This window comes from Cryptomeria japonica, unplaced genomic scaffold (assembly GCF_030272615.1).
Source record: "Cryptomeria japonica unplaced genomic scaffold, Sugi_1.0 HiC_scaffold_258, whole genome shotgun sequence".
Classification (NCBI taxonomy): domain Eukaryota; kingdom Viridiplantae; phylum Streptophyta; class Pinopsida; order Cupressales; family Cupressaceae; genus Cryptomeria; species Cryptomeria japonica.
The window spans coordinates 142,501-170,000 of record NW_026729080.1 but is presented as its reverse complement, the minus strand read 5'-3'; the positions used below and the strand labels follow the sequence as shown (position 1 = coordinate 170,000).

The window sequence follows — 27,500 nt, the reverse complement described above, 5'->3', positions numbered from 1 at the left end:
ACCCGAAAACATCCGAACCGCACATGCTCGCGACAGTCCTGCCGTTAGAGAATGCACCGTGCACGCGACCGAGTAAGGCCACTCAGAGACATCCATTTCCCAGGTATATGCCCCCTACGCACTTTTGGTGGCGCAACTCGCACGAACAGTCCCACCTCGACCCCGTATACAAGCTTTTTTTGCCTCGAAGAGTTCGTCGGAGACGAAGAAGCAACCTTCAGTGCAACCGTAGCACTCTTTTGTGCAACCGCCCAAACAACGCCCCCTCTACCCTCTGTCGAAACACTCGGCATTGCTGCTCCCTAAGGTGAGCTTCTCCTCATAGGCAATTCCGCTCTTATCCGGTACGTTTGTGTGCCCGAATTTCGCAAGGCAACCTCCATGGGACATGGAAAAGACTCGAGAAGAGAGCTCGCTCACGGGAGAGAGAAGCCAAGGAGACCACGAGAGTGCTGAGAGTGGGACAGCGCTGAATAGGCGGGAGAAGCCTGCGCGTATAAACGGAGATATATATCCAATTGCAACGAAGGAACGTGCCAAAGATCGAGAACAATGGCAGAAATGCTAGTAACGTGCACTTCGGGACCAACGCATCACCGGAAGACAACCGCCAAACATCGAAAGAGTCGCGATGCTCCGCAACCTACGTGCAAAGCGGTCGCACACCGGGTAAGGGAGTGAGAGCCCCAAACATAGCTGGGCGAGGCGCTCACTCCGCTCTTTAATATCTCGTTAATACCGCCAAGGAAATGGCACAAGCACACACACACAAGCATCCTCGGAAGAGGACAGTTCGAGTGACAGGTCAAATCCAAGAGTTCCGAAGACTACCTCCAGGAACAATCGGGAACAAGACCGATTACAAGTCGTCGAGTCTGTTACTGGGCGAACACGAGATGCGCACAGGAAATCGATCAGCCCTCACAATGGCCCAAGGCCAGAGATCGGACTGCTACGATTTACCCCAACAATCATCGTGCCACTCTTCGCAGAGAGGTGATAGACGCCAACGAGCCCGCGCATAGCAATCGAGGTGTAAAAAGGGCGTTGAAGGCAGGAAGCCTGGACGAAAGAGGCTACGAGGTCACCTCGAAGCGGTCTAAGAATCGGGCGCACTTGGGGCGACTACCAGTGCCAACCCCTTATCCCGCGTGCGTCCGACACACAGAAATTTCCAAGGCGGCCAAGGAGCCTCCCCGCATAGCAATCGGGGTGTGAGGTTACGGATGCAGCATTGATAGCAATCGAGGTGGGAGGCGAAGGATGCAGAAGTGAGAGCCGAGGGATGTAGCAGAGATAGCAATCGGGGTGTGTGATGCAGAAGAGATAGCAATCGAGGTGTGCGGTGGGAAGGGCCCAGCAGCCAGAATGCATGAAGCGACGGATGAAGCAGTGATGACAACCGGGCTGTGAGGAGAGGAGGGATGCAGCCAAGAAAGCAATCAGGGCTCGAGGCAAGGGATGCATCAAGGATAGTTGTGAGGCGAGATTCCAAAGGCTAAACGTGAGAGGCTGCAGGGTCGACTCAGAGAGGTCTATGCATGTGAGAGGCTGAAAGCAAGGTCAACTCGGAGCGGTCTATGCATCGGGCGCGCTTGGGGCGACTACCAGTGCCAACCCCTTATCCCGCGACGCGTCCGACAAAGAGAACGTTCCAAGGCGGCAGAGGAGGTTACCAGCCGAAGGATGCAGTAGCAATAACAGGTATAGTTCCGCGGCGGCCGAGAAGACTCACCGCATAGGAATCGGGATGCGAGGCGAGGGATGCGGCGGGAAGGCCCCGACGGCTAAACGGAAGAGGCTGCAGGGCCGCCTCGGAATGGTCCAAGCATCGGACGCGATTGGGACGACTACCAGTGCCAACCCCTTATCCCGCGATGCGTCCGATACACAGATAGTTCCAAGGCGGCCGAGGAGCCTCACCGCATATCAATCGGGGTGCGAGGCGAGGGATGGGGCGGGAAGGCCCCAACGGCTAGACGGAAGAGGCTTCAGGGCCACCTCGGAATGCTCCAAGCATCGGACGCGCTTGGGGCGACTACCAGTGCCAACCCCTTATCCCGCGATGCGTCCGATACACAGATGGTTCCAAGGCGGCCGAGGAGCCTCACCGCATAGCAATCGGGGGTGCGAGGCGAGGGATGGGGCGGGAAGGCCCCAACGGCTAGACGGAAGAGGCTTCAGGGCCGCCTCGGAATGGTCCAAGCATCGGACGCGCTTGGGGCGACTACCAGTGACAACCCCTCATCCCGCGATGCGTCCGATACGAAGATGGTTCCAAGGCGGCCGAGGAGCCTCACCGCATAGCAATCGGGGTGCGAGGTGGGGGATGCGGCGAGATGGCCCCAACGGCTAGACGGAAGAGGCCACAGGGCCGCGTCGGAATAGTCCAAGCATCGGACGCGCTTGGGGCGACTACCAGTGACAACCCCTTATCCCGCGATGCGTCCGATACGAAGATAGTTCCAAGGCGGCCGAGGAGCCTCACCGCATAGCAATCCGGGTGCGAGGTGGGGGATGCGGCGAGATGGCCCCAACGGCTAGACGGAAGAGGCTGCAGGGCCGCCTCGGAATAGTCCAAGCATCGGACGCGCTTGGGGCGACTACCAGTGACAACCCCTTATCCCGCGATGCTTCCGATACGAAGATAGTTCCAAGGCGGCCGAGGAGCCTCACCGCATAGCAATGGGGGTGCGAGGTGAGGGATGCGGCGAGATGGCCCCAACGGCTAGACGGAAGAGGCCACAGGGCCGCCTCGGAATAGTCCAAGCATCGGACGCGCTTGGGGCGACTACCAGTGACAACCCCTTATCCCGCGATGCATCCGATACGAAGATAGTTCCCAGGCGGCCGAGGAGCCTCACCGCATAGCAATCGGGGTGCGAGGCGAGGGATGCGGCGAGATGGCCCCAAAGGGTAGACGGAAGAGGCTGCGGGGCCGCCTCGGAATAGTCCAAGCATCGAACGCGCTTGGGGCGACTACCACTGCCAACCCCTTATCCCGCGATGCGTCCGATACACAGATAGTTCCGAGGCGGCCGAGTAGCTGGGGGATGCGGCGAGATGGCCCCAACGGCTAGACGGAAGAGGCTGTAGGGCCGCCTCGGAATAGTCCAAGCATCGGACGCGCTTGGGGCGACTACCAGTGACAACCCCTTATCCCGCGATGCGTCCGATACACAGATAGTTCCGAGGCGGCCAAGGAGCCTCACCGCATAGCAATCGTGGTGCGAGGTGGGGGATGCAGCGAGATGGCCCCAACGGCTAGACGGAAGAGGCTGCAGGGCCGCCTCGGAATGGTCCAAGCATCGGACGCGCTTGGGGCGACTACCACTGCCAACCCCTTATCCCGCGATGCGTCCGATACACAGATAGTTCCAAGGCGGCCGAGGAGCCTCACCGAATAGCAATCGGGGTGCGAGGCGAGGGATGCGGCGAGAAAGCCCCAACGGCTAGAGGGAAGAGGCTTCAGGTCCGCCTCGGAATGGTCCAAGCATCGGACGCGCTTGGGGCGACTACCAGTGACAACCCCTTATCCCGCGACGCGTCCGATACACAGATAGTTCCAAGGCGGCCGAGGAGCCTCACCGCATAGCAATCGGGGTGCGAGGCGAGGGATGCGGCGAGAAGGACCCAACGGCTAGACGGCAGAGGCTTCAGGGCCGCCTCGGAATGGTCCAAGCATCGGACGCGCTTGGGGCGACTACCAGTGACAACCCCTTATCCCGCGACGCGTCCGATACACAGATAGTTCCAAGGCGGCCGAGGAGCCTCACCGCATAGCAATCGGGGTGCGAGGCGAGGGATGCGGCGAGAAGGACCCAACGGCTAGACGGAAGAGGCTTCAGGTCCGCCTCGGAATGGTCCAAGCATCGGACGCGCTTGGGGCGACTACCAGTGACAACCCCTTATCCCGCGACGCGTCCGATACACAGATAGTTCCAAGGCGGCCGAGGAGCCTCACCGCATAGCAATCGGGGTGCGAGGCGAGGGATGCGGCGAGAAGGACCCAACGGCTAGACGGAAGAGGCTTCAGGGCCGCCTCGGAATGGTCCAAGCATCGGACGCGCTTGGGGCGACTACCAGTGACAACCCCTTATCCCGCGATGCGTCCGATACACAGATAGTTCCAAGGCGGCCGAGGAGCCTCACCGCATAGCAATCGGGGTGCGAGGCGAGGGATGCGGCGAGAAGGACCCAACGGCTAGACGGAAGAGGCTTCAGGGCCGCCTCGGAATGGTCCAAGCATCGGACGCGCTTGGGGCGACTACCAGTGACAACCCCTTATCCCGCGACGCGTCCGATACACAGATAGTTCCAAGGCGGCCGAGGAGCCTCACCGCATAGCAATCGGGGTGCGAGGCGAGGGATGCGGCAAGAAGGACCCAACGGCTAGACGGAAGAGGCTTCAGGGCCGCCTCGGAATGGTCCAAGCATCGGACGCGCTTGGGGCGACTACCAGTGACAACCCCTTATCCCGCGACGCGTCCGATACACAGATAGTTCCAAGGCGGCCGAGGAGCCTCACCGCATAGCAATCGGGGTGCGAGGCGAGGGATGCGGCGAGAAGGACCCAACGGCTAGACGGAAGAGGCTTCAGGTCCGCCTCGGAATGGTCCAAGCATCGGACGCGCTTGGGGCGACTACCAGTGACAACCCCTTATCCCGCGACGCGTCCGATACACAGATAGTTCCAAGGCGGCCGAGGAGCCTCACCGCATAGCAATCGGGGTGCGAGGCGAGGGATGCGGCGAGAAGGACCCAACGGCTAGACGGAAGAGGCTTCAGGGCCGCCTCGGAATGGTCCAAGCATCGGACGCGCTTGGGGCGACTACCAGTGACAACCCCTTATCCCGCGACGCGTCCGATACACAGATAGTTCCAAGGCGGCCGAGGAGCCTCACCGCATAGCAATCGGGGTGCGAGGCGAGGGATGCGGCGAGAAGGACCCAACGGCTAGACGGAAGAGGCTTCAGGGCCGCCTCGGAATGGTCCAAGCATCGGACGCGCTTGGGGCGACTACCAGTGACAACCCCTTATCCCGCGATGCGTCCGATACACAGATAGTTCCAAGGCGGCCGAGGAGCCTCACCGCATAGCAATCGGGGTGCGAGGCGAGGGATGCGGCGAGAAGGACCCAACGGCTAGACGGAAGAGGCTTCAGGGCCGCCTCGGAATGGTCCAAGCATCGGACGCGCTTGGGGCGACTACCAGTGACAACCCCTTATCCCGCGACGCGTCCGATACACAGATAGTTCCAAGGCGGCCGAGGAGCCTCACCGCATAGCAATCGGGGTGCGAGGCGAGGGATGCGGCGAGAAGGACCCAACGGCTAGACGGAAGAGGCTTCAGGGCCGCCTCGGAATGGTCCAAGCATCGGACGCGCTTGGGGCGACTACCAGTGACAACCCCTTATCCCGCGACGCGTCCGATACACAGATAGTTCCAAGGCGGCCGAGGAGCCTCACCGCATAGCAATCGGGGTGCGAGGCGAGGGATGCGGCGAGAAGGACCCAACGGCTAGACGGAAGAGGCTTCAGGGCCGCCTCGGAATGGTCCAAGCATCGGACGCGCTTGGGGCGACTACCAGTGACAACCCCTTATCCCGCGACGCGTCCGATACACAGATAGTTCCAAGGCGGCCGAGGAGCCTCACCGCATAGCAATCGGGGTGCGAGGCGAGGGATGCGGCGAGAAGGACCCAACGGCTAGACGGAAGAGGCTTCAGGGCCGCCTGGGAATGGTCCATGCATCGCACGCGCTTGGGGCGACTACCAGTGACAACCCCTTATCCCGCGACGCGTCCGATACACAGATAGTTCCAAGGCGGCCGAGGAGCCTCACCGCATAGCAATCGGGGTGCGAGGCGAGGGATGCGGCGAGAAGGACCCAACGGCTAGACGGAAGAGGCTTCAGGGCCGCCTCGGAATGGTCCAAGCATCGGACGCGCTTGGGGCGACTACCAGTGACAACCCCTTATCCCGCGACGCGTCCGATACACAGATAGTTCCAAGGCGGCCGAGGAGCCTCACCGCATAGCAATCGGGGTGCGAGTCGAGGGATGCGGCGAGAAGGACCCAACGGCTAGACGGAAGAGGCTTCAGGGCCGCCTCGGAATGGTCCAAGCATCGGACGCGCTTGGGGCGACTACCAGTGACAACCCCTTATCCCGCAATGCGTCTGATACACAGATAGTTCCAAGGCGGCCGAGGAGCCTCACCGCATAGCAATCGGGGTGCGAGGCAAGGGATGCGGCGAGAAGGACCCAACGGCTAGACGGAAGAGGCTTCAGGGCCGCCTCGGAATGGTCCAAGCATCGGACGCGCTTGGGGCGACTACCGTTGCCAACCCCTTATCCCGCGATGCGTCTGATACACAGATAGTTCCGAGGCGGCCGAGGAGCCTCACCGCATAGCAATCGGGTTGCGAGGCAGATTATTGGGAAGGGAACCCCCTGGGATGCGGCTCAAGCAGTGCCCAAAGGGACTGGAATGCGGAATCACATCGAGAGACCCAAATGCTATACGAGGGCTCAAATCGAATTATCGATTTGGCCACGACATGGACGCATCGGAACGACTACCTTTGCCGAACCACTCGCAATTGCATCCATACCGAAACCAATAGACATTTCCGTTAGAGCCCTCGCATAGCATTCGGGAATCTCGCATGCCCCTCTAAATCGACCAATGCTGGCGCTCAACGAAAATCCGAGCGCTACCCACCGTTCGAGCGCCAGCATTGGTCGAGTTAGAGGGGCACGGGGAGAATGCTCCAGTCAACACCTCCCCTATATAAGTTATTTGTCCGATTCTCGCACAACCGTAGTCTGCCTCGTCGAATCAAACAACGGTCCCAGATTCCGACTTCCGTTCCGTAGAGACCCAAAAGCTAGATGGAGGCTCGCAAGAAAGAGAGTCGGCGCATAGCAATCGGGTTTCTCGAACGTTTAGGGACAGAGCTCACTTGCGGATAGGGCAAAATCCGCCAAGCAACCCAAAAGCTAGACGGGGGCTCGAATCGAATCGCCTAGGCGGCCACAACAACGACGTGTTGGATCGACTACCAGTGCCAAACCATTCAGCAGACTAGTCTGTGTCGAGGCCCGGATAGAGATTCTCAGAGAGCGCCCGTATAGCATTTAGGAGACCTGCCGCGTCCCTCACACTCGACAAATGGTGGTGCACGTTTATAAATCCGAGCGATCCCAACCCTTTCAAGCACCAACATCGGTCGAGATAGAGGGGCACGGAGGGGGCTGCGTGAGACAACACAGTCCCCTATATAAGTTATTTGTCCGATTCTCACACATCCGAAGAATGGTCATCAAATCGGACAACAGCCCAAACTTCCGACTTCCGTCCCAGAAAGCCCAAGAGCTATCTAAAACGTTCATGGCCGGAACTCGATCGCGGCTATACCAGTCCGCCAAGCAACCCAAAAGCTAGACTGGAGCTCTAGTCGAATCACCTCTGTGGCCATTGCAAGGACGTGTTGGAGCGACTACCATTGCCGAACCATTCCGCAGGTCGAGTCCATACCAAGGCCGCATAGAGATTCACGATGAGCTCCTGCATAGCAATCAGGAGACTTGCCGTGTCCATCACAATCGATAAATCCTGGTGCAAGATTTTTGCATCCGAGCGCTCCAACCAGTCGAGCACCAGCATCAATCGACATAAACGGGCACGGGGGGAGGATGCTCGAGAACACTACCTCCCCTATATAAGTTATTTGTCCGATTCTCAAGCAGCCGAAGTCTGGTCATCGAATCGGGTCAAAGACCACAACTTCCGACTTTACCCACAATGCAAGTCATCGAATCGAACATCGGCCCCCGAGTCGGACTCCATGCGTATGTCAGGTCATCGGACCCAAATTCCGCCTTCCTGCGCATGGCGGGCCATCAATATCAACTCGGTCATCGGACCCAAACTCCGCCTTTCTGCGCATGGCACGCCTTCAAATCGGTCATCGGACCCAAATTCCGCCCCTTCCTGTGCATGGCGGGCCATCAACATCAACTCGGTCATCGGACCCAAATTCCGCCTTTCTGCGCATGGCACGCCATCAACTCGGTCATCGGACCCAAATTCCGCCTTCCTGCGCATGGCAGGTCATCGGACACAAATTCAGACCTCGCCAATATGCCTACGTATCGAATCGGTCATCGGACCCAACTTCCGACTTCATCCATACTGTAGGGTCTTTGAGGTTGGCGCGGTGCGCTCAACCCGGGGAGTCGACCCATCGAAGCATACACCTCCCCTATATAAGCTATTTGTCCGATTCCCACACCTGTGTAGTTTGCACCTCTGACCAGGACATCGACCCCAACTTCCGAACTCGACTGCAACGACGGCACCAGCGCCTTGGTGCGCACCTTGCGACGCACAGTCCCAACATTCGCCTTCCTGCACATGGCAGGTCATCGGACCCAAATTCCGACCTCGCGAGTATGCCTACATATCGAATCGGTCATCGGACACAACTTCCGACTTCATCCATACCGTAGGGTCTTTGAGGTTGGCGCGGTGCGCTCAACCCGGGGAGTCGACCCAACGAAGCATACACCTCCCCTATATAAGCTATTTGTCCGATTCCCACACCTGTGTAGTTTGCACCTCCGATCAGGACATCGACCCCAACTTCCGAACTCGCCTGCAACGACCGAACCAGCGCCTTGGTGCGCACCTTGCAACGCACAGTGCCAACATTCGCCTTCCTGCACATGGCAGGTCATCGGACCCAAATTCCGACCTCGCGAGTATGCCTACATATCGAATCGGTCATCGGACCCAACTTCCGACTTCATCCATACCGTAGGGTCTTTGAGGTTGGCGCGGTGCGCTCAACCCGGGGAGTCGACCCAACGAAGCATACACCTCCCCTATATAAGCTATTTGTCCGATTCCCACACCTGTGTAGCTTGCACCTCCGATCAGGACATCGACCCCAACTTCCGAACTCGACTAAAAAGACCGCACCAGCACCTTGGTGTGCACCTTGCAACGCACAGTGCCAACATTCGCCTTCCTGCACATGGCAGGTCATCGGACCCAAATTCCGACCTCATGAGCATACCTACTAATCGAATCGGTCATCGGACCCAACTTCCGACTTCATCCATACCGTAGGGTCTTTGAGGTTGGCGCGTGCGCTCAACCTGGGGAGTCGACCCCATCGAAGCATACACCTCCCCTATATAAGCTATTTGTCCGATTCCGACACCTGTGTAGTTTGCACCTCCGCTCAGGACATCGACCCCAACTTCCGAACTCGCCTGCAACGACCGAACCAGCGCCTTGGTGCGCACCAAAAGTGCGCACTTTTGGAGGGCACTTTTGTGCGCTCCAAAGGTGCGCACTTTTGGAGGGCACTTTTGTGCGCTCCAAAGGTGCGCACTTTTGGAGGGCACTTTTTGGAGGGCACTTTTCTGCGCTCCAAAGGTGCGCACTTTTGGAGGGCACTTTTTGGAGGGCACTTTTCTGCGCTCCAAAGGTGCGCACTTTTGGAGGGCACTTTTTGGAGGGCACTTTTCTGCGCTCCAAAGGTGCGCACTTTTGGAGGGCACTTTTTGGAGGGCACTTTTCTGCGCTCCAAAGGTGCGCACTTTTGGAGGGCACTTTTTGGAGGGCACTTTTCTGCGCTCCAAAGGTGCGCACTTTTGGAGGGCACTTTTGTGCACTCCAAAGGTGCACACTTTTGGAGGGCACTTTTTGGAGGGCACTTTTCTGCACTCCAAAGGTGCGCACTTTTGGAGGGCACTTTTTGGAGGGCACTTTTGTGCGCTCCAAAGGTGCGCACTTTTGGAGGGCACTTTTTGGAGGGCACTTTTGTGCGCTCCAAAGGTGCGCACTTTTGGAGGGCACTTTTGTGCACTCCAAAGGTGCGCACTTTTGGAGGGCACTTTTCCTGCGCTCCAAAGGTGCACACCTAGGTGAGCACCTTCGACCACACCTTGTAGCACACCAAACTCTGACTTTCGACTTCATCCGCAATGCAGGGTCTTTGAGGTTGGCGCAATGCGCACAACCAGGGGAGTCGACCCATCAAACCCAACACCTCCCCTATATAAGCTATTTGTCTGATTCTCATACATGCGTAGCCTGCAGGAGCAATTAGGACATCGACCCCAACTTTCGGCTTCTAAACGAAAACAAGGTCTTTGAGGTTGGTGTAATGCGAACAACTAGGGGAGTCAACCCATCAAACCCAACACCTCCCCTATATAAGCTATTTGTCTGATTCTCATACATGTGTAGTCTACAGGAGCAATTAGGACATCGACCCCAACTTTTGACTTCTTAACGAAAACAAGGTCTTTGAGGTTGACGTAATGCGCACAACCAGGGGAGTCGACCCATCAAACCCAACACCTCCCCTATATAAGCTATTTGTCCGATTCTCATACATGTGTAGCCTACAGGAGCCATTAGGACATTGACCCCAACTTTTGACTTCTTAACGAAAACAAGGTCTTTGAGGTTGGCGTAATGCGCACAACCAAGGGAGTTGACCCATCAAACCCAACACCTCCCCTATATAAGCTATTTGTCTGATTCTCATACATGTGTAGCCTGCAACAACGATTAGGACATCCACCCCAACTTCTGAATTCGTCTGCGTTGACCGCACCAAAGGTGCACGCCTTGGTGCTCACCAAAATCCGACTTCCGACTTCTTCTGCTATGCGGGGTCTTTGAGGTTGGCGCAGTGCGCACAACCAGGGGAGTCAACCCACCGAATGCAACACCTCCCCTATATAAGCTATTTGTCTGATTCTCATACATGCGTAGACTGCAGCAATGATTAGGACATCCACCCCAACTTTTGACTTCTTAAACAAGACAGGGTCTTTGAAGTTGGTGCAGTGCACACAACCAGGGGAGTCGACCCATCAAACGCAACACCTCCCCTATATAAAGCTATTTGTCCGATTCTCATACGTGTAGTCTGCAGCAGCGATTAGGACATCGACCCCAACTTCCGAATTCGTTTGCATTGACCGCACCAAAGGTGCACGCCTTGGTGTGCACCTTGGAGTGCACTTTGGTGCTCACCTCGGTGCACACTTTGGTGTGCACCTCGGTGTGCACCAAAGGTGCGCACCTTGGAGCGCACCAAAGGTGTACACTTTGGAGCGCACCACATAGGGTCTTTGAGAGGTTGGCGCAGTGCGCACACCAAGGTGGGTGTTGAGGTGCGTGCCGAGGTGGGTGGGTGCTAGGGTGCGCTCCATGGTGGGTGCCAGGGTGGGTGCGTGCTAGGGTGGATTCCAAAGAGGGTCATAGGGTGGGTGCCAAGGTGGGTTGGTGATATAGTGGGTTCAAAGGTGGGTACTAGGGTGGGTTCCAAGGTGGGTCACAAGTTGGGTGCCAGGATGCGTGGGTGTTAGGTTGGGTGCCAAGGTGGGCTCCTGCGTGGGTGGGTGCTAGGGTGGGTTTCAAGGTGGACGCGAGGGCGGGTGCCAAGGTGGGTAACAAGTTGGGTGTTAGGATGGGTGAGTGCTAGAGTGGGTGCCAAGGTGGGTGGGTGCTAAGGTGGATGCCAAGGTGGTTCACAGGGTGGGTGGGTTCTAGGGTGAGTTCCAAGGTGGGTCACAGGTTTAGTGCTAGGGTGCGTGTCAAGGCGGGTGTCGAGGTGCCTGGGTGCTAGGGTGTGGATGCCAATGTGGGTCATAGGGTGGGTACTAGGGTGGGCTGCAATGTGGGTGCCAAGGTGGGTAACATGCTCGGTTGGTTCTAAATTGGGTGTCAGGGTGGGTGTGCACCCACCTTGCCCGAGGTGGGTGCCAAGGTGCCAGTGTGGGTGGGTGCTAAGGTGGATGCCAAGGTGGGTGAGAAGGTGGGTGATAGGTTGAGTGGTAGGATGGGTGGGTGCCAAGATGGGTCACAGGGTGGGTGCAAGGGTGGGTAGGTGCTAGGGTTGGTGTCAGGGTGGGTGGGTGCTAGGTTGGGTTCCAAGGTGGGTGCGAGGGTGAGTGTCAAGGTGGGTCACAGGTTAGGTGCTAGGATGGGTGAGTGCTAGGGTGCAAAGGTGCCAGGGTGGGTGCTAGGATGGGTCGATGCTAGGGTGAGTGGCAAGGTGGGTCCACAAGTGTCAAGGTGGGTGCCGAGGTGGGTGCCAACTTGGGTTCCAAGGTGGGTGCCAAGTGGGCGACTGCTATGGTGGATGCCAAGGTGGGTCACGGGGTGGGTGCCAAGTTGCTAGGTTGTGTTCCAAGGTGGGTGCCAACGTGGCTGCTAGGGTGCGTGGGTTAAAGGGTGTGTCACAACGTGGGTGCCAGGATGGGTGCGCACCCACACTGGCCAAGACGGGTGCAAGGTTGGGTTCCAAGCCCGGTCACAGGCTGGGTGCTAGGATGGGTGGGTGCCAAGGTGGGCACCAGGGTGGGTGCACCCACCCTGGCCAAGGTGGGTCACGGGGTGGGTCCTAGGGTGGGTAACAGGGTGGGTACTAAGGTGCGTGCCAAGGTGGGTCATGGGGTGGGTGCCAAGGTGGGCACCAGGGTGGGTGTGCACCAACCCTAGCCAGGGTAGGTCACGGGGTGGTTGTCGGGGTGGGCGTCAAGGAGCCAAGGTGGGTGGCAAGTAGCCAAGTTGCGTGCCAAGGTGGGTGTCGGGGTGGGTGCCAAGGATCCAAGGTGGGTGCCAAGGAACCAAGGTGGGTGTCTGGGTGGGTGCCGAGGTGGGAGCCAGGGTGGGTCCCAAGGTGAGTGCAAAGGTGGGTGCCAGGGTCAAGGTGAGTGCCAATGTGGGTTCCAAGGTGCCAGGGTCAGGGTGAGTGCCAATGTGGGTTCAAAGGTGCTAAGTTGGGTGCGAGGTTGGGTGCGAGGGTGGGTGGGTGCCAAGGTGTGCTAGGTGGAAGCCCGGGTGGGTCGGCATCCCATGGGTGTCGAGTTGGGTGCCTGATGGGTGCTTCTTGTCAAGTTTTAGTCGTCGGGACTCATTTCGAGCCTTAGAGGTCGTTTCTTGTCCGGTTGCCCTGTCTTCGACCTGGGAACCCAATTTTGGTCCTCGGGTCCCATTTTTTTTTGTCTCGCATCCCACTTTTGGCCTGTGGCCTTTTCGGGGTCGATTCTCGTTTTGGGCATCAGAGCATGTTTCTTCTCCTAAAACCCAATATTTGTTTATTAAGTCTCGGAACACATTTTTGTTCTCGTGGACCCATCATGGGTCTTGGAACGCATTTGTGGTCCTTGGGTCCCATTTTGCATCCCGAAACTTGTGTTTTGGTGCTTGATCCCTATTTTGGGTGCCCACCTTGCACCAAGTGCGCACCCGGGGCAAACCGAGCGCCTTGGTGCACCGGGGCAAGATCGAGCGTGCACCCGAGGCGCCCCGAACATGCACCAAGGTGCACTCGGCCCACATGTGAGCGCAGGTCGTTGCGCCCGAGGTGGTGTGTGGGCACCGCGTTGCAGACGGGACACTGCACGCACACGACGCCCCGTCCAGGTGCACGCACGTAGGCCGGGCCGGGTGCACACCCGACGCCCTAGCAAGGTGCGCGCACCCGGGCAGGGCTCACACTTGGCGAACGGGGCGCACTTCGCGAGGGAGGGTGTGCACCTCGACGGGGGTGGGTGGCCGGGGTGGATTCGCACGTGGGTCGCGGTTTGCTAAGTACACACTGCGACAAGCTCATAACGGGTGCGATCATACCAGCGTTAGTGCACCGGATCCCATCAGAACTCCGCAGTTAAGCGCGCTTGGGCCGGAGTAGTACTAGGATGGGTGACCTCCCGGGAAGTCCCGGTGTTGCACCCTTTCTTAGTTTTTCGCCGGGCGTCGCAATGCTATTTGAATAAACCTTTTGCCCGTTTGCGTTCTCGTCGGGGCCGGGCCGGGCCGGGGTGCGCTGCCCGCACTACCGCGCGCGCGGGGGCGACACCGAGCGCGCACCCGAGGCGCCCCGAGCACACAGGCCACGGTGCAACCCGGGCGTTGTGCGCGCACCCCGGTGCGCCCGAGGTGCTGCGCGCGCACCCAGGTGAAATCGGTGTGCACCTCGGCCAGTGCGCGCTCGGTCGAGTCGCGCACGTTGGCCAAGGTGCACGGTGATGTTTCTTACTCTAAGGTTCCGCACCAGACGCCCGGGACAGGTGAGCGAAGCTGGGCGGGGCCGGGTGCGCGGCCGGGGCAGGTGCACGCAGCTGGAGAGAGCTTTGGAGCACACCAGAGGTGCGCACCTTGGAGCACACTTCGGAGCGCACCAATGATGCGCTCCATTCAAAAGTTTCCTGAAAAGGCAAAAAAAGTTGAGATTATAGAATTTCCCACTTGAGAGATTGTAAAAAAAAAAAATTTAAAATGAAGGAAACGCGGGTGCCAAGGTGTGCGCGCCCGGGTGCGCAGCCCAGCCAAGGTGTGCGCACCAAGGCGCCCACCCTGGCGAAGGTGCACGCAAGGTGCGCACCCGAGGCAAACCGGACAATTAACCCAACTTTCGACTTCGCGCGCACCTGCGCACCTTGGAGCGCACTTCGGAGCGCTCCTTGTTGCGCACCAATCTTGGGCACCTCGGAGTGCACCATGGCGCCCACCAAGGTGCGCACCCGGGGCAAACCGAGCTCCGACTTCGTGCGCACCTTGGAGCGCACGAAAGGTGCGCACCATGGCGCCCACCAAGGTGCGCAGCCCAGCCAAGGCGTGCGCATCAAGGTGCGCACCCTGGCGAAGGTGCGCACCCGGGGCAAACCGAGCTCCGACTTCGTGCGCACCTTGGAGCGCACAAAGGGTGCGCAACCCAGCCAAGGTGTGCGCACCCCGGGCAAACCGAGCTCCGAATCGTGCGCACCTTGGAGCACACTTCGGAGCCCTCCTTGGTGCGCACCGATGTTGCGCACCTCGGAGCGCACCCGGGGAAAACAATGCAATTAACCCGACTTTCGACTTCGTGGGCACCTCGGAGCGCTCTCGGGTTCGCACCTCGGAGCACACCGAGGTGCGCACCTTTGATGCGCTGCCTTCACCAATTTCCAGAAAAGGCAAGAAAACATTGAGAAGGTGTGCGCACCGAGGTGCCCACCCTGGCGAAGGTGCACGCGAGGTGCGCACCCGGGGCAAACCGGGCTCCGACTTCGTGCACGCCATGCTGCGCACCTTGGAGGGCCATGGTGCGCACCTTGGAGCACACTTCGGAGCGCTCAATGGTGCCCAACCCAGCCAAGGTGCCCACCGCGGCGAAGGTGCACGCGAGGTGCGCACCCGGGGCAAACCGGGCTCCGACTTCGTGCACGCCGCACCTTGGAGCACACTTCGGAGCGCTCCTTGGTGCGCACCAGGGCGCGCAACCCAGCCGAGGTGCCCACCCCGGCGAAGGTGCACGCGGGGTGCGCACCCGAGGCAAACCGGGCTCCGACTTCGTGCACGCCATGGTGCCCACCGCGGCGAAGGTGCACGCGAGGTGCGCACCCGGGGCAAACCGGGCTCCGACTTCGTGCACGCCGCACCTTGGAGCACACTTCGGAGCGCTCCTTGGTGCGCACCAGGGCGCGCAACCCAGCCGAGGTGCCCACCCCGGCGAAGGTGCACGCGAGGTGCGCACCCGGGGCAAACCGGGCTCCGACTTCGTGCACGCCATGGTGCCCACCGCGGCGAAGGTGCACGCGAGGTGCGCACCCGGGGCAAACCGGGCTCCGACTTCGTGCACGCCGCACCTTGGAGCACACTTCGGAGCGCTCCTTGGTGCGCACCATGGTGCCCACCAGGGCGCGCAACCCCGCCGAAGGTGCACGCGAGGTGCACACCCGGGGCAAACCGGGCTCCGACTTCGTGCACGCCGCACCTTGGAGCACACTTCGGAGCGCTCCTTGGTGCGCACCAGGGCGCGCAACCCCGCCGAAGGTGCACGCGAGGTGCGCACCCGGGGCAAACCGGGCTCCGACTTCGTGCACGCCATGGTGCGCACCAGGGTGCCCACCGCGGCGAAGGTGCGCACCCGGGGCAAACCGGGCTCCGACTTCGTGCACGCCGCACCTTGGAGCACACTTCGGAGCGCTCCTTGGTGCGCACCAGGGCGCGCAACCCAGCCGAGGTGCCCACCCCGGCGAAGGTGCACGCGAGGTGCGCACCCGGGGCAAACCGGGCTCCGACTTCGTGCACGCCATGGTGCCCACCGCGGCGAAGGTGCGCACCCGGGGCAAACCGGGCTAGGACTTCGTGCACGCCGCACCTTGGAGCACACTTCGGAGCGCTCCTTGGTGCGCACCATGGTGCCCACCAGGCCGCGCAACCCAGCCAAGGTGTGCGCACCAAGGTGCACGCGAGGTGCGCACCCGGGGCAAACCGGGGTCCGGCTTCGTGCACGCCGCACCTTGGAGCACACATCGGGGCGCTCCCGGGTTCGCACCGGCGTTGCGCACCGTGGTGGGCACCTCGGAGCGCACCGTGGTGGGCACCTCGGAGCACACCAAGGTGGGCAGCGAGGTGCGCACCTTTGATGCGATGCCTTCACTAATTTCCATAAAAGGCAAAAGAAAACGAGATTTTAAAATTTCCGTTTTGAAAGATAGTGAGAAAAAGGGAATGCTGGTGCCATCTTGAGCCCGCCCTGGTGCGCAGCCCAGCCAAGGTGTGCGCACCAAGGTGCCCACCCTGGCGAAGGTGCGCGCCCGGGCAATTAACCCAACTTCCAACTTCGCGCGCGCCAGGGTGGGAGCGCACCCAACAACCGGGCCTGGGAAGAGCCAATGCGAGAAACCCCACCAAACGCTCTGACAAAAAAAGAGGGGGCGCTCCAGTAACCCCGCTTCGGAGCGCACCCTGGGCAAACCCAGCCAGGGTGCCCACCCCGGCCAAGGTGCAGGCGAGGTGCGCACCCGGGGCAAACCGGGCTCCGACAACGTGCACGCCGCACCTTGGAGCACACTTCGTAGCGCTCCCGGGTGCGCACCTCAGAGCACACCAAGGTGGGCAGCGAGGTGCGCACCTTTGATGCGCTGCCTTCACTAATTTCCAGAAAAGGCAAAAAAAAGAGGAGATTTTAAAATTTCCGTTTTGAAAGATAGTGAAAAAAACGGAACGCGGGTGCCATCTTGAGCCCGCCCTGGTGCACAGCCCAGGTAAGGTGCCCACCCTGGCAAAGGTGCGCACCCGGGCAATTAACCCTACTTCCGACTTCGTGCGCGCCAGGGTGGCAACCGGGCCTGGGAAGAGCCAATGCGAGAAACCCCACCAAACGCTCCGACAAAAAAAGAGGCGGCGCTCCAATAACCCCGCTTCGGAGCGCAGCCGGGGCAAACCCAGCCAAGGTGCCCACCCCGACGAAGGTGCACGCGAGGTGCGCACCCGGGGCAAACCGGGCTCCGACAACGTGCACGCAGCACCTTGGAGCACACTTCGAAGCACTCCCGGGTGCCCACCGGCGTTGCGCACCGTGGTGGGCAGCGAGGTGCGCACCTTTGATGCGCTGCCTTCACTAATTTCCAGAAAAGGCAAAAAAAAATGAGATTTTAAAATTTCCGTTTTGAAAGATAGTGAAAAAAACGGAACGCGGGTGCCATCTTGAGCCCGCCCTGGTGCGCAGCCCAGGCAAGGCATGCGCACCAAGGTGCCCACCCGCGGTGCACGCCCGGGGCAAACCGGGCTCCGACTTCGTGCAGGCCGCACCTTGGAGCACACTTCGGAGCGCTCCTTGGTGCGCACCATGGTGCCCACCAGGGCGCACCCGGGGCAAACCGGGCTCCGACTTCGTGCACGCCGCACCTTGGAGCACACATCGGAGCGCTCCCAGGTTCGCACCAGCGTTGCGCACCTTTGATGCGCTGCCTTCACTAATTTCCAGAAAAGGCAAAAAAAAACGATATTTTAAAATTTCCGTTCTGAAAGATAGTGAAAAAAACGGAACGCGGGTGCCATCTTGAGCCCTTCCTGGTGCGCAGCCCAGGCAAGTTGTGCGCACCAAGGTGCCCACCCTGGCGGAGGTGCGCGCCCGGGGCAAACCGGGCTCCGACTTCGTGCACTGCATGGTGCCCACCAAGGCGCGCAACCCAGCCAAGGTGCCCACCGCAGCGAAGGTGCACGCGAGGTGCGCACCCGAGGTGCACACCCGGGGCAAACCGAGCTCCGACTTCGTGCACGCCGCACCTTGGAGCACACTTCAGAGCGCTCCTTGGTGCGCACCAGGGCGCGCAACCCAGCCAAGGTGCTCACCCCGGCGAAGGTGCACGCGAGGTGCGCACCCGGGGCAAGCCGGGCTCGGACTTCGTGCACGCCGCACCTTGGAGCACACATCGGAGCGCTCCCGGGTTCGCACCAGCATTGCGCACCTTTGATGCGCTGCCTTCACTAATTTCCAGAAAAGGCAAAAAAAAAAAAAAAACGAGATTTTAAAATTTCCGTTTTGAAAGATAGTGAAAAAAACGGAACGCGGGTGCCATCTTGAGCCCGCCCTGGTGTGCAGCCCAGGCAAGTTGTGCGCACCAAGGCACCCACCCTGGCCAAGGTGGGTCACGGGGTGGGTCCTAGGGTGGGTAACGGGGTGGGTACTAAGGTGCGTGCCAAGGTGGGTCATGGGGTGGGTGCCAAGGTGGGCACCAGGGTGGGTGTGCACCAACCCTAGCCAGGGTAGGTCACGGGGTGGTTGTCGGGGTGGGCGTCAAGGAGCCAAGGTGGGTGGCAAGTAGCCAAGTTGCGTGCCAAGGTGGGTGTCGGGGTGGGTGCCAAGGATCCAAGGTGGGTGCCAAGGAACCAAGGTGGGTGTCTGGGTGGGTGCCGAGGTGGGAGCCAGGGTGGGTCCCAAGGTGAGTGCAAAGGTGGGTGCCAGGGTCAAGGTGAGTGCCAATGTGGGTTCCAAGGTGCCAGGGTCAGGGTGAGTGCCAATGTGGGTTCAAAGGTGCTAAGTTGGGTGCGAGGTTGGGTGCGAGGGTGGGTGGGTGCCAAGGTGTGCTAGGTGGAAGCCCGGGTGGGTCGGCATCCCATGGGTGTCGAGTTGGGTGCCTGATGGGTGCTTCTTGTCAAGTTTTAGTCGTCGGGACTCATTTCGAGCCTTAGAGGTCGTTTCTTGTCCGGTTGCCCTGTCTTCGACCTGGGAACCCAATTTTGGTCCTCGGGTCCCATTTTTTTTTGTCTCGCATCCCACTTTTGGCCTGTGGCCTTTTCGGGGTCGATTCTCGTTTTGGGCATCAGAGCATGTTTCTTCTCCTAAAACCCAATATTTGTTTATTAAGTCTCGGAACACATTTTTGTTCTCGTGGACCCATCATGGGTCTTGGAACGCATTTGTGGTCCTTGGGTCCCATTTTGCATCCCGAAACTTGTGTTTTGGTGCTTGATCCCTATTTTGGGTGCCCACCTTGCACCAAGTGCGCACCCGGGGCAAACCGAGCGCCTTGGTGCACCGGGGCAAGATCGAGCGTGCACCCGAGGCGCCCCGAACATGCACCAAGGTGCACTCGGCCCACATGTGAGCGCAGGTCGTTGCGCCCGAGGTGGTGTGTGGGCACCGCGTTGCAGACGGGACACTGCACGCACACGACGCCCCGTCCAGGTGCACGCACGTAGGCCGGGCCGGGTGCACACCCGATGCCCTAGCAAGGTGCGCGCACCCGGGCAGGGCTCACACTTGGCGAACGGGGCGCACTTCGCGAGGGAGGGTGTGCACCTCGACGGGGGTGGGTGGCCGGGGTGGATTCGCACGTGGGTCGCGGTTTGCTAAGTACACACTGCGACAAGCTCATAACGGGTGCGATCATACCAGCGTTAGTGCACCGGATCCCATCAGAACTCCGCAGTTAAGCGCGCTTGGGCCGGAGTAGTACTGGGATGGGTGACCTCCCGGGAAGTCCCGGTGTTGCACCCTTTCTTAGTTTTTCGCCGGGCGTCGCAATGCTATTTGAATAAACCTTTTGCCCGTTTGCGTTCTCGTCGGGGCCGGGCCGGGCCGGGGTGCGCTGCCCGCACTACCGCGCGCGCGGGGGCGACACCGAGCGCGCACCCGAGGCGCCCCGAGCACACAGGCCACGGTGCAACCCGGGCGTTGTGCGCGCACCCCGGTGCGCCCGAGGTGCTGCGCGCGCACCCAGGTGAAATCGGTGTGCACCTCGGCCAGTGCACGCTCGGTCGAGTCGCGCACGTTGGCCAAGGTGCACGGTGATGTTTCTTACTCTAAGGTTCCGCACCAGACGCCCGGGACAGGTGAGCGAAGCTGGGCGGGGCCGGGTGCGCGGCCGGGGCAGGTGCACGCAGCTGGAGAGAGCTTTGGAGCACACCAGAGGTGCGCACCTTGGAGCACACTTCGGAGCGCACCAATGATGCGCTCCATTCAAAAGTTTCCTGAAAAGGCAAAAAAAGTTGAGATTATAGAATTTCCCACTTGAGAGATTGTAAAAAAAAAAAATTTAAAATGAAGGAAACGCGGGTGCCAAGGTGTGCGCGCCCGGGTGCGCAGCCCAGCCAAGGTGTGCGCACCAAGGCGCCCACCCTGGCGAAGGTGCACGCAAGGTGCGCACCCGAGGCAAACCGGACAATTAACCCAACTTTCGACTTCGCGCGCACCTGCGCACCTTGGAGCGCACTTCGGAGCGCTCCTTGGTGCGCACCAATCTTGGGCACCTCGGAGTGCACCATGGCGCCCACCAAGGTGCGCACCCGGGGCAAACCGAGCTCCGACTTCGTGCGCACCTTGGAGCGCACGAAAGGTGCGCACCATGGCGCCCACCAAGGTGCGCAGCCCAGCCAAGGCGTGCGCATCAAGGTGCGCACCCTGGCGAAGGTGCGCACCCGGGGCAAACCGAGCTCCGACTTCGTGCGCACCTTGGAGCGCACAAAGGGTGCGCAACCCAGCCAAGGTGTGCGCACCCCGGGCAAACCGAGCTCCGAATCGTGCGCACCTTGGAGCACACTTCGGAGCCCTCCTTGGTGCGCACCGATGTTGCGCACCTCGGAGCGCACCCGGGGAAAACAATGCAATTAACCCGACTTTCGACTTCGTGGGCACCTCGGAGCGCTCTCGGGTTCGCACCTCGGAGCACACCGAGGTGCGCACCTTTGATGCGCTGCCTTCACCAATTTCCAGAAAAGGCAAGAAAACATTGAGAAGGTGTGCGCACCGAGGTGCCCACCCTGGCGAAGGTGCACGCGAGGTGCGCACCCGGGGCAAACCGGGCTCCGACTTCGTGCACGCCATGCTGCGCACCTTGGAGGGCCATGGTGCGCACCTTGGAGCACACTTCGGAGCGCTCAATGGTGCCCAACCCAGCCAAGGTGCCCACCGCGGCGAAGGTGCACGCGAGGTGCGCACCCGGGGCAAACCGGGCTCCGACTTCGTGCACGCCGCACCTTGGAGCACACTTCGGAGCGCTCCTTGGTGCGCACCAGGGCGCGCAACCCAGCCGAGGTGCCCACCCCGGCGAAGGTGCACGCGGGGTGCGCACCCGGGGCAAACCGGGCTCCGACTTCGTGCACGCCATGGTGCCCACCGCGGCGAAGGTGCACGCGAGGTGCGCACCCGGGGCAAACCGGGCTCCGACTTCGTGCACGCCGCACCTTGGAGCACACTTCGGAGCGCTCCTTGGTGCGCACCAGGGCGCGCAACCCAGCCGAGGTGCCCACCCCGGCGAAGGTGCACGCGAGGTGCGCACCCGGGGCAAACCGGGCTCCGACTTCGTGCACGCCATGGTGCCCACCGCGGCGAAGGTGCACGCGAGGTGCGCACCCGGGGCAAACCGGGCTCCGACTTTGTGCACGCCGCACCTTGGAGCACACTTCGGAGCGCTCCTTGGTGCGCACCATGGTGCCCACCAGGGCGCGCAACCCCGCCGAAGGTGCACGCGAGGTGCGCACCCGGGGCAAACCGGGCTCCGACTTCGTGCACGCCGCACCTTGGAGCACACTTCGGAGCGCTCCTTGGTGCGCACCAGGGCGCGCAACCCCGCCGAAGGTGCACGCGAGGTGCGCACCCGGGGCAAACCGGGCTCCGACTTCGTGCACGCCATGGTGCGCACCAGGGTGCCCACCGCGGCGAAGGTGCGCACCCGGGGCAAACCGGGCTCCGACTTCGTGCACGCCGCACCTTGGAGCACACTTCGGAGCGCTCCTTGGTGCGCACCAGGGCGCGCAACCCAGCCGAGGTGCCCACCCCGGCGAAGGTGCACGCGAGGTGCGCACCCGGGGCAAACCGGGCTCCGACTTCGTGCACGCCATGGTGCCCACCGCGGCGAAGGTGCGCACCCGGGGCAAACCGGGCTAGGACTTCGTGCACGCCGCACCTTGGAGCACACTTTGGAGCGCTCCTTGGTGCGCACCATGGTGCCCACCAGGCCGCGCAACCCAGCCAAGGTGTGCGCACCAAGGTGCACGCGAGGTGCGCACCCGGGGCAAACCGGGGTCCGGCTTCGTGCACGCCGCACCTTGGAGCACACATCGGGGCGCTCCCGGGTTCGCACCGGCGTTGCGCACCGTGGTGGGCACCTCGGAGCGCACCGTGGTGGGCACCTCGGAGCACACCAAGGTGGGCAGCGAGGTGCGCACCTTTGATGCGATGCCTTCACTAATTTCCATAAAAGGCAAAAAAAAACGAGATTTTAAAATTTCCGTTTTGAAAGATAGTGAGAAAAAGGGAATGCTGGTGCCATCTTGAGCCCGCCCTGGTGCGCAGCCCAGCCAAGGTGTGCGCACCAAGGTGCCCACCCTGGCGAAGGTGCGCGCCCGGGCAATTAACCCAACTTCCAACTTCGCGCGCGCCAGGGTGGGAGCGCACCCAACAACCGGGCCTGGGAAGAGCCAATGCGAGAAACCCCACCAAACGCTCTGACAAAAAAAGAGGGGGCGCTCCAGTAACCCCGCTTCGGAGCGCACCCTGGGCAAACCCAGCCAGGGTGCCCACCCCGGCCAAGGTGCAGGCGAGGTGCGCACCCGGGGCAAACCGGGCTCCGACAACGTGCACGCCGCACCTTGGAGCACACTTCGTAGCGCTCCCGGGTGCGCACCTCAGAGCACACCAAGGTGGGCAGCGAGGTGCGCACCTTTGATGCGCTGCCTTCACTAATTTCCAGAAAAGGCAAAAAAAAGAGGAGATTTTAAAATTTCCGTTTTGAAAGATAGTGAAAAAAACGGAACGCGGGTGCCATCTTGAGCCCGCCCTGGTGCACAGCCCAGGTAAGGTGCCCACCCTGGCAAAGGTGCGCACCCGGGCAATTAACCCTACTTCCGACTTCGTGCGCGCCAGGGTGGCAACCGGGCCTGGGAAGAGCCAATGCGAGAAACCCCACCAAACGCTCCGACAAAAAAAGAGGCGGCGCTCCAATAACCCCGCTTCGGAGCGCAGCCGGGGCAAACCCAGCCAAGGTGCCCACCCCGACGAAGGTGCACGCGAGGTGCGCACCCGGGGCAAACCGGGCTCCGACAACGTGCACGCAGCACCTTGGAGCACACTTCGAAGCACTCCCGGGTGCCCACCGGCGTTGCGCACCGTGGTGGGCAGCGAGGTGCGCACCTTTGATGCGCTGCCTTCACTAATTTCCAGAAAAGGCAAAAAAAAATGAGATTTTAAAATTTCCGTTTTGAAAGATAGTGAAAAAAACGGAACGCGGGTGCCATCTTGAGCCCGCCCTGGTGCGCAGCCCAGGCAAGGCATGCGCACCAAGGTGCCCACCCGCGGTGCACGCCCGGGGCAAACCGGGCTCCGACTTCGTGCAGGGCGCACCTTGGAGCACACTTCGGAGCGCTCCTTGGTGCGCACCATGGTGCCCACCAGGGCGCACCCGGGGCAAACCGGGCTCCGACTTCGTGCACGCCGCACCTTGGAGCACACATCGGAGCGCTCCCAGGTTCGCACCAGCGTTGCGCACCTTTGATGCGCTGCCTTCACTAATTTCCAGAAAAGGCAAAAAAAAACGATATTTTAAAATTTCCGTTCTGAAAGATAGTGAAAAAAACGGAACGCGGGTGCCATCTTGAGCCCTTCCTGGTGCGCAGCCCAGGCAAGTTGTGCGCACCAAGGTGCCCACCCTGGCGGAGGTGCGCGCCCGGGGCAAACCGGGCTCCGACTTCGTGCACTGCATGGTGCCCACCAAGGCGCGCAACCCAGCCAAGGTGCCCACCGCAGCGAAGGTGCACGCGAGGTGCGCACCCGAGGTGCACACCCGGGGCAAACCGAGCTCCGACTTCGTGCACGCCGCACCTTGGAGCACACTTCAGAGCGCTCCTTGGTGCGCACCAGGGCGCGCAACCCAGCCAAGGTGCTCACCCCGGCGAAGGTGCACGCGAGGTGCGCACCCGGGGCAAGCCGGGCTCGGACTTCGTGCACGCCGCACCTTGGAGCACACATCGGAGCGCTCCCGGGTTCGCACCAGCATTGCGCACCTTTGATGCGCTGCCTTCACTAATTTCCAGAAAAGGCAAAAAAAAAAAAAAAATGAGATTTTAAAATTTCCGTTTTGAAAGATAGTGAAAAAAACGGAACGCGGGTGCCATCTTGAGCCCGCCCTGGTGTGCAGCCCAGGCAAGTTGTGCGCACCAAGGCACCCACCCTGGCCAAGGTGGGTCACGGGGTGGGTCCTAGGGTGGGTAACGGGGTGGGTACTAAGGTGCGTGCCAAGGTGGGTCATGGGGTGGGTGCCAAGGTGGGCACCAGGGTGGGTGTGCACCAACCCTAGCCAGGGTAGGTCACGGGGTGGTTGTCGGGGTGGGCGTCAAGGAGCCAAGGTGGGTGGCAAGTAGCCAAGTTGCGTGCCAAGGTGGGTGTCGGGGTGGGTGCCAAGGATCCAAGGTGGGTGCCAAGGAACCAAGGTGGGTGTCTGGGTGGGTGCCGAGGTGGGAGCCAGGGTGGGTCCCAAGGTGAGTGCAAAGGTGGGTGCCAGGGTCAAGGTGAGTGCCAATGTGGGTTCCAAGGTGCCAGGGTCAGGGTGAGTGCCAATGTGGGTTCAAAGGTGCTAAGTTGGGTGCGAGGTTGGGTGCGAGGGTGGGTGGGTGCCAAGGTGTGCTAGGTGGAAGCCCGGGTGGGTCGGCATCCCATGGGTGTCGAGCTGGGTGCCTGATGGGTGCTTCTTGTCAAGTTTTAGTCGTCGGGACTCATTTCGAGCCTTAGAGGTCGTTTCTTGTCCGGTTGCCCTGTCTTCGACCTGGGAACCCAATTTTGGTCCTCGGGTCCCATTTTTTTTTGTCTCGCATCCCACTTTTGGCCTGTGGCCTTTTCGGGGTCGATTCTCGTTTTGGGCATCAGAGCATGTTTCTTCTCCTAAAACCCAATATTTGTTTATTAAGTCTCGGAACACATTTTTGTTCTCGTGGACCCATCATGGGTCTTGGAACGCATTTGTGGTCCTTGGGTCCCATTTTGCATCCCGAAACTTGTGTTTTGGTGCTTGATCCCTATTTTGGGTGCCCACCTTGCACCAAGTGCGCACCCGGGGCAAACCGAGCGCCTTGGTGCACCGGGGCAAGATCGAGCGTGCACCCGAGGCGCCCCGAACATGCACCAAGGTGCACTCGGCCCACATGTGAGCGCAGGTCGTTGCGCCCGAGGTGGTGTGTGGGCACCGCGTTGCAGACGGGACACTGCACGCACACGACGCCCCGTCCAGGTGCACGCACGTAGGCCGGGCCGGGTGCACACCCGACGCCCTAGCAAGGTGCGCGCACCCGGGCAGGGCTCACACTTGGCGAACGGGGCGCACTTCGCGAGGGAGGGTGTGCACCTCGACGGGGGTGGGTGGCCGGGGTGGATTCGCACGTGGGTCGCGGTTTGCTAAGTACACACTGCGACAAGCTCATAACGGGTGCGATCATACCAGCGTTAGTGCACCGGATCCCATCAGAACTCCGCAGTTAAGCGCGCTTGGGCCGGAGTAGTACTGGGATGGGTGACCTCCCGGGAAGTCCCGGTGTTGCACCCTTTTTTAGTTTTTCGCCGGGCGTCGCAATGCTATTTGAATAAACCTTTTGCCCGTTTGCGTTCTCGTCGGGGCCGGGCCGGGCCGGGGTGCGCTGCCCGCACTACCGCGCGCGCGGGGGCGACACCGAGCGCGCACCCGAGGCGCCCCGAGCACACAGGCCACGGTGCAACCCGGGCGTTGTGCGCGCACCCCGGTGCGCCCGAGGTGCTGCGCGCGCACCCAGGTGAAATCGGTGTGCACCTCGGCCAGTGCGCGCTCGGTCGAGTCGCGCACGTTGGCCAAGGTGCACGGTGATGTTTCTTACTCTAAGGTTCCGCACCAGACGCCCGGGACAGGTGAGCGAAGCTGGGCGGGGCCGGGTGCGCGGCCGGGGCAGGTGCACGCAGCTAGAGAGAGCTTTGGAGCACACCAGAGGTGCGCACCTTGGAGCACACTTCGGAGCGCACCAATGATGCGCTCCATTCAAAAGTTTCCTGAAAAGGCAAAAAAAGTTGAGATTATAGAATTTCCCACTTGAGAGATTGTAAAAAAAAAAAATTTAAAATGAAGGAAACGCGGGTGCCAAGGTGTGCGCGCCCGGGTGCGCAGCCCAGCCAAGGTGTGCGCACCAAGGCGCCCACCCTGGCGAAGGTGCACGCAAGGTGCGCACCCGAGGCAAACCGGACAATTAACCCAACTTTCGACTTCGCGCGCACCTGCGCACCTTGGAGCGCACTTCGGAGCGCTCCTTGGTGCGCACCAATCTTGGGCACCTCGGAGTGCACCATGGCGCCCACCAAGGTGCGCACCCGGGGCAAACCGAGCTCCGACTTCGTGCGCACCTTGGAGCGCACGAAAGGTGCGCACCATGGCGCCCACCAAGGTGCGCAGCCCAGCCAAGGCGTGCGCATCAAGGTGCGCACCCTGGCGAAGGTGCGCACCCGGGGCAAACCGAGCTCCGACTTCGTGCGCACCTTGGAGCGCACAAAGGGTGCGCAACCCAGCCAAGGTGTGCGCACCCCGGGCAAACCGAGCTCCGAATCGTGCGCACCTTGGAGCACACTTCGGAGCCCTCCTTGGTGCGCACCGATGTTGCGCACCTCGGAGCGCACCCGGGGAAAACAATGCAATTAACCCGACTTTCGACTTCGTGGGCACCTCGGAGCGCTCTCGGGTTCGCACCTCGGAGCACACCGAGGTGCGCACCTTTGATGCGCTGCCTTCACCAATTTCCAGAAAAGGCAAGAAAACATTGAGAAGGTGTGCGCACCGAGGTGCCCACCCTGGCGAAGGTGCACGCGAGGTGCGCACCCGGGGCAAACCGGGCTCCGACTTCGTGCACGCCATGCTGCGCACCTTGGAGGGCCATGGTGCGCACCTTGGAGCACACTTCGGAGCGCTCAATGGTGCCCAACCCAGCCAAGGTGCCCACCGCGGCGAAGGTGCACGCGAGGTGCGCACCCGGGGCAAACCGGGCTCCGACTTCGTGCACGCCGCACCTTGGAGCACACTTCGGAGCGCTCCTTGGTGCGCACCAGGGCGCGCAACCCAGCCGAGGTGCCCACCCCGGCGAAGGTGCACGCGGGGTGCGCACCCGGGGCAAACCGGGCTCCGACTTCGTGCACGCCATGGTGCCCACCGCGCCAAGGTGCACGCGAGGTGCGCACCCGGGGCAAACCGG

General features: G+C 61.1%; 3 non-coding genes across 3 annotated transcripts; all 3 read left to right on the top strand.

Annotated features, from left to right (window-relative positions):
* The first annotated feature begins 13,653 nt into the window (after positions 1-13,653).
* On the top strand, positions 13,654-13,772 carry LOC131869711 (5S ribosomal RNA). Its single transcript, XR_009368088.1, has one exon. It is a non-coding gene; the product is annotated as a 5S ribosomal RNA (ribosomal RNA).
* A 5,915-nt stretch (positions 13,773-19,687) lies between these two features.
* LOC131869686 (5S ribosomal RNA) lies at positions 19,688-19,806 on the top strand. The gene has a single exon (XR_009368064.1). It is a non-coding gene; the product is annotated as a 5S ribosomal RNA (ribosomal RNA).
* A 5,915-nt stretch (positions 19,807-25,721) lies between these two features.
* LOC131869685 (5S ribosomal RNA) lies at positions 25,722-25,840 on the top strand. Its single transcript, XR_009368063.1, has one exon. It is a non-coding gene; the product is annotated as a 5S ribosomal RNA (ribosomal RNA).
* The last annotated feature ends 1,660 nt before the right edge of the window (positions 25,841-27,500 follow it).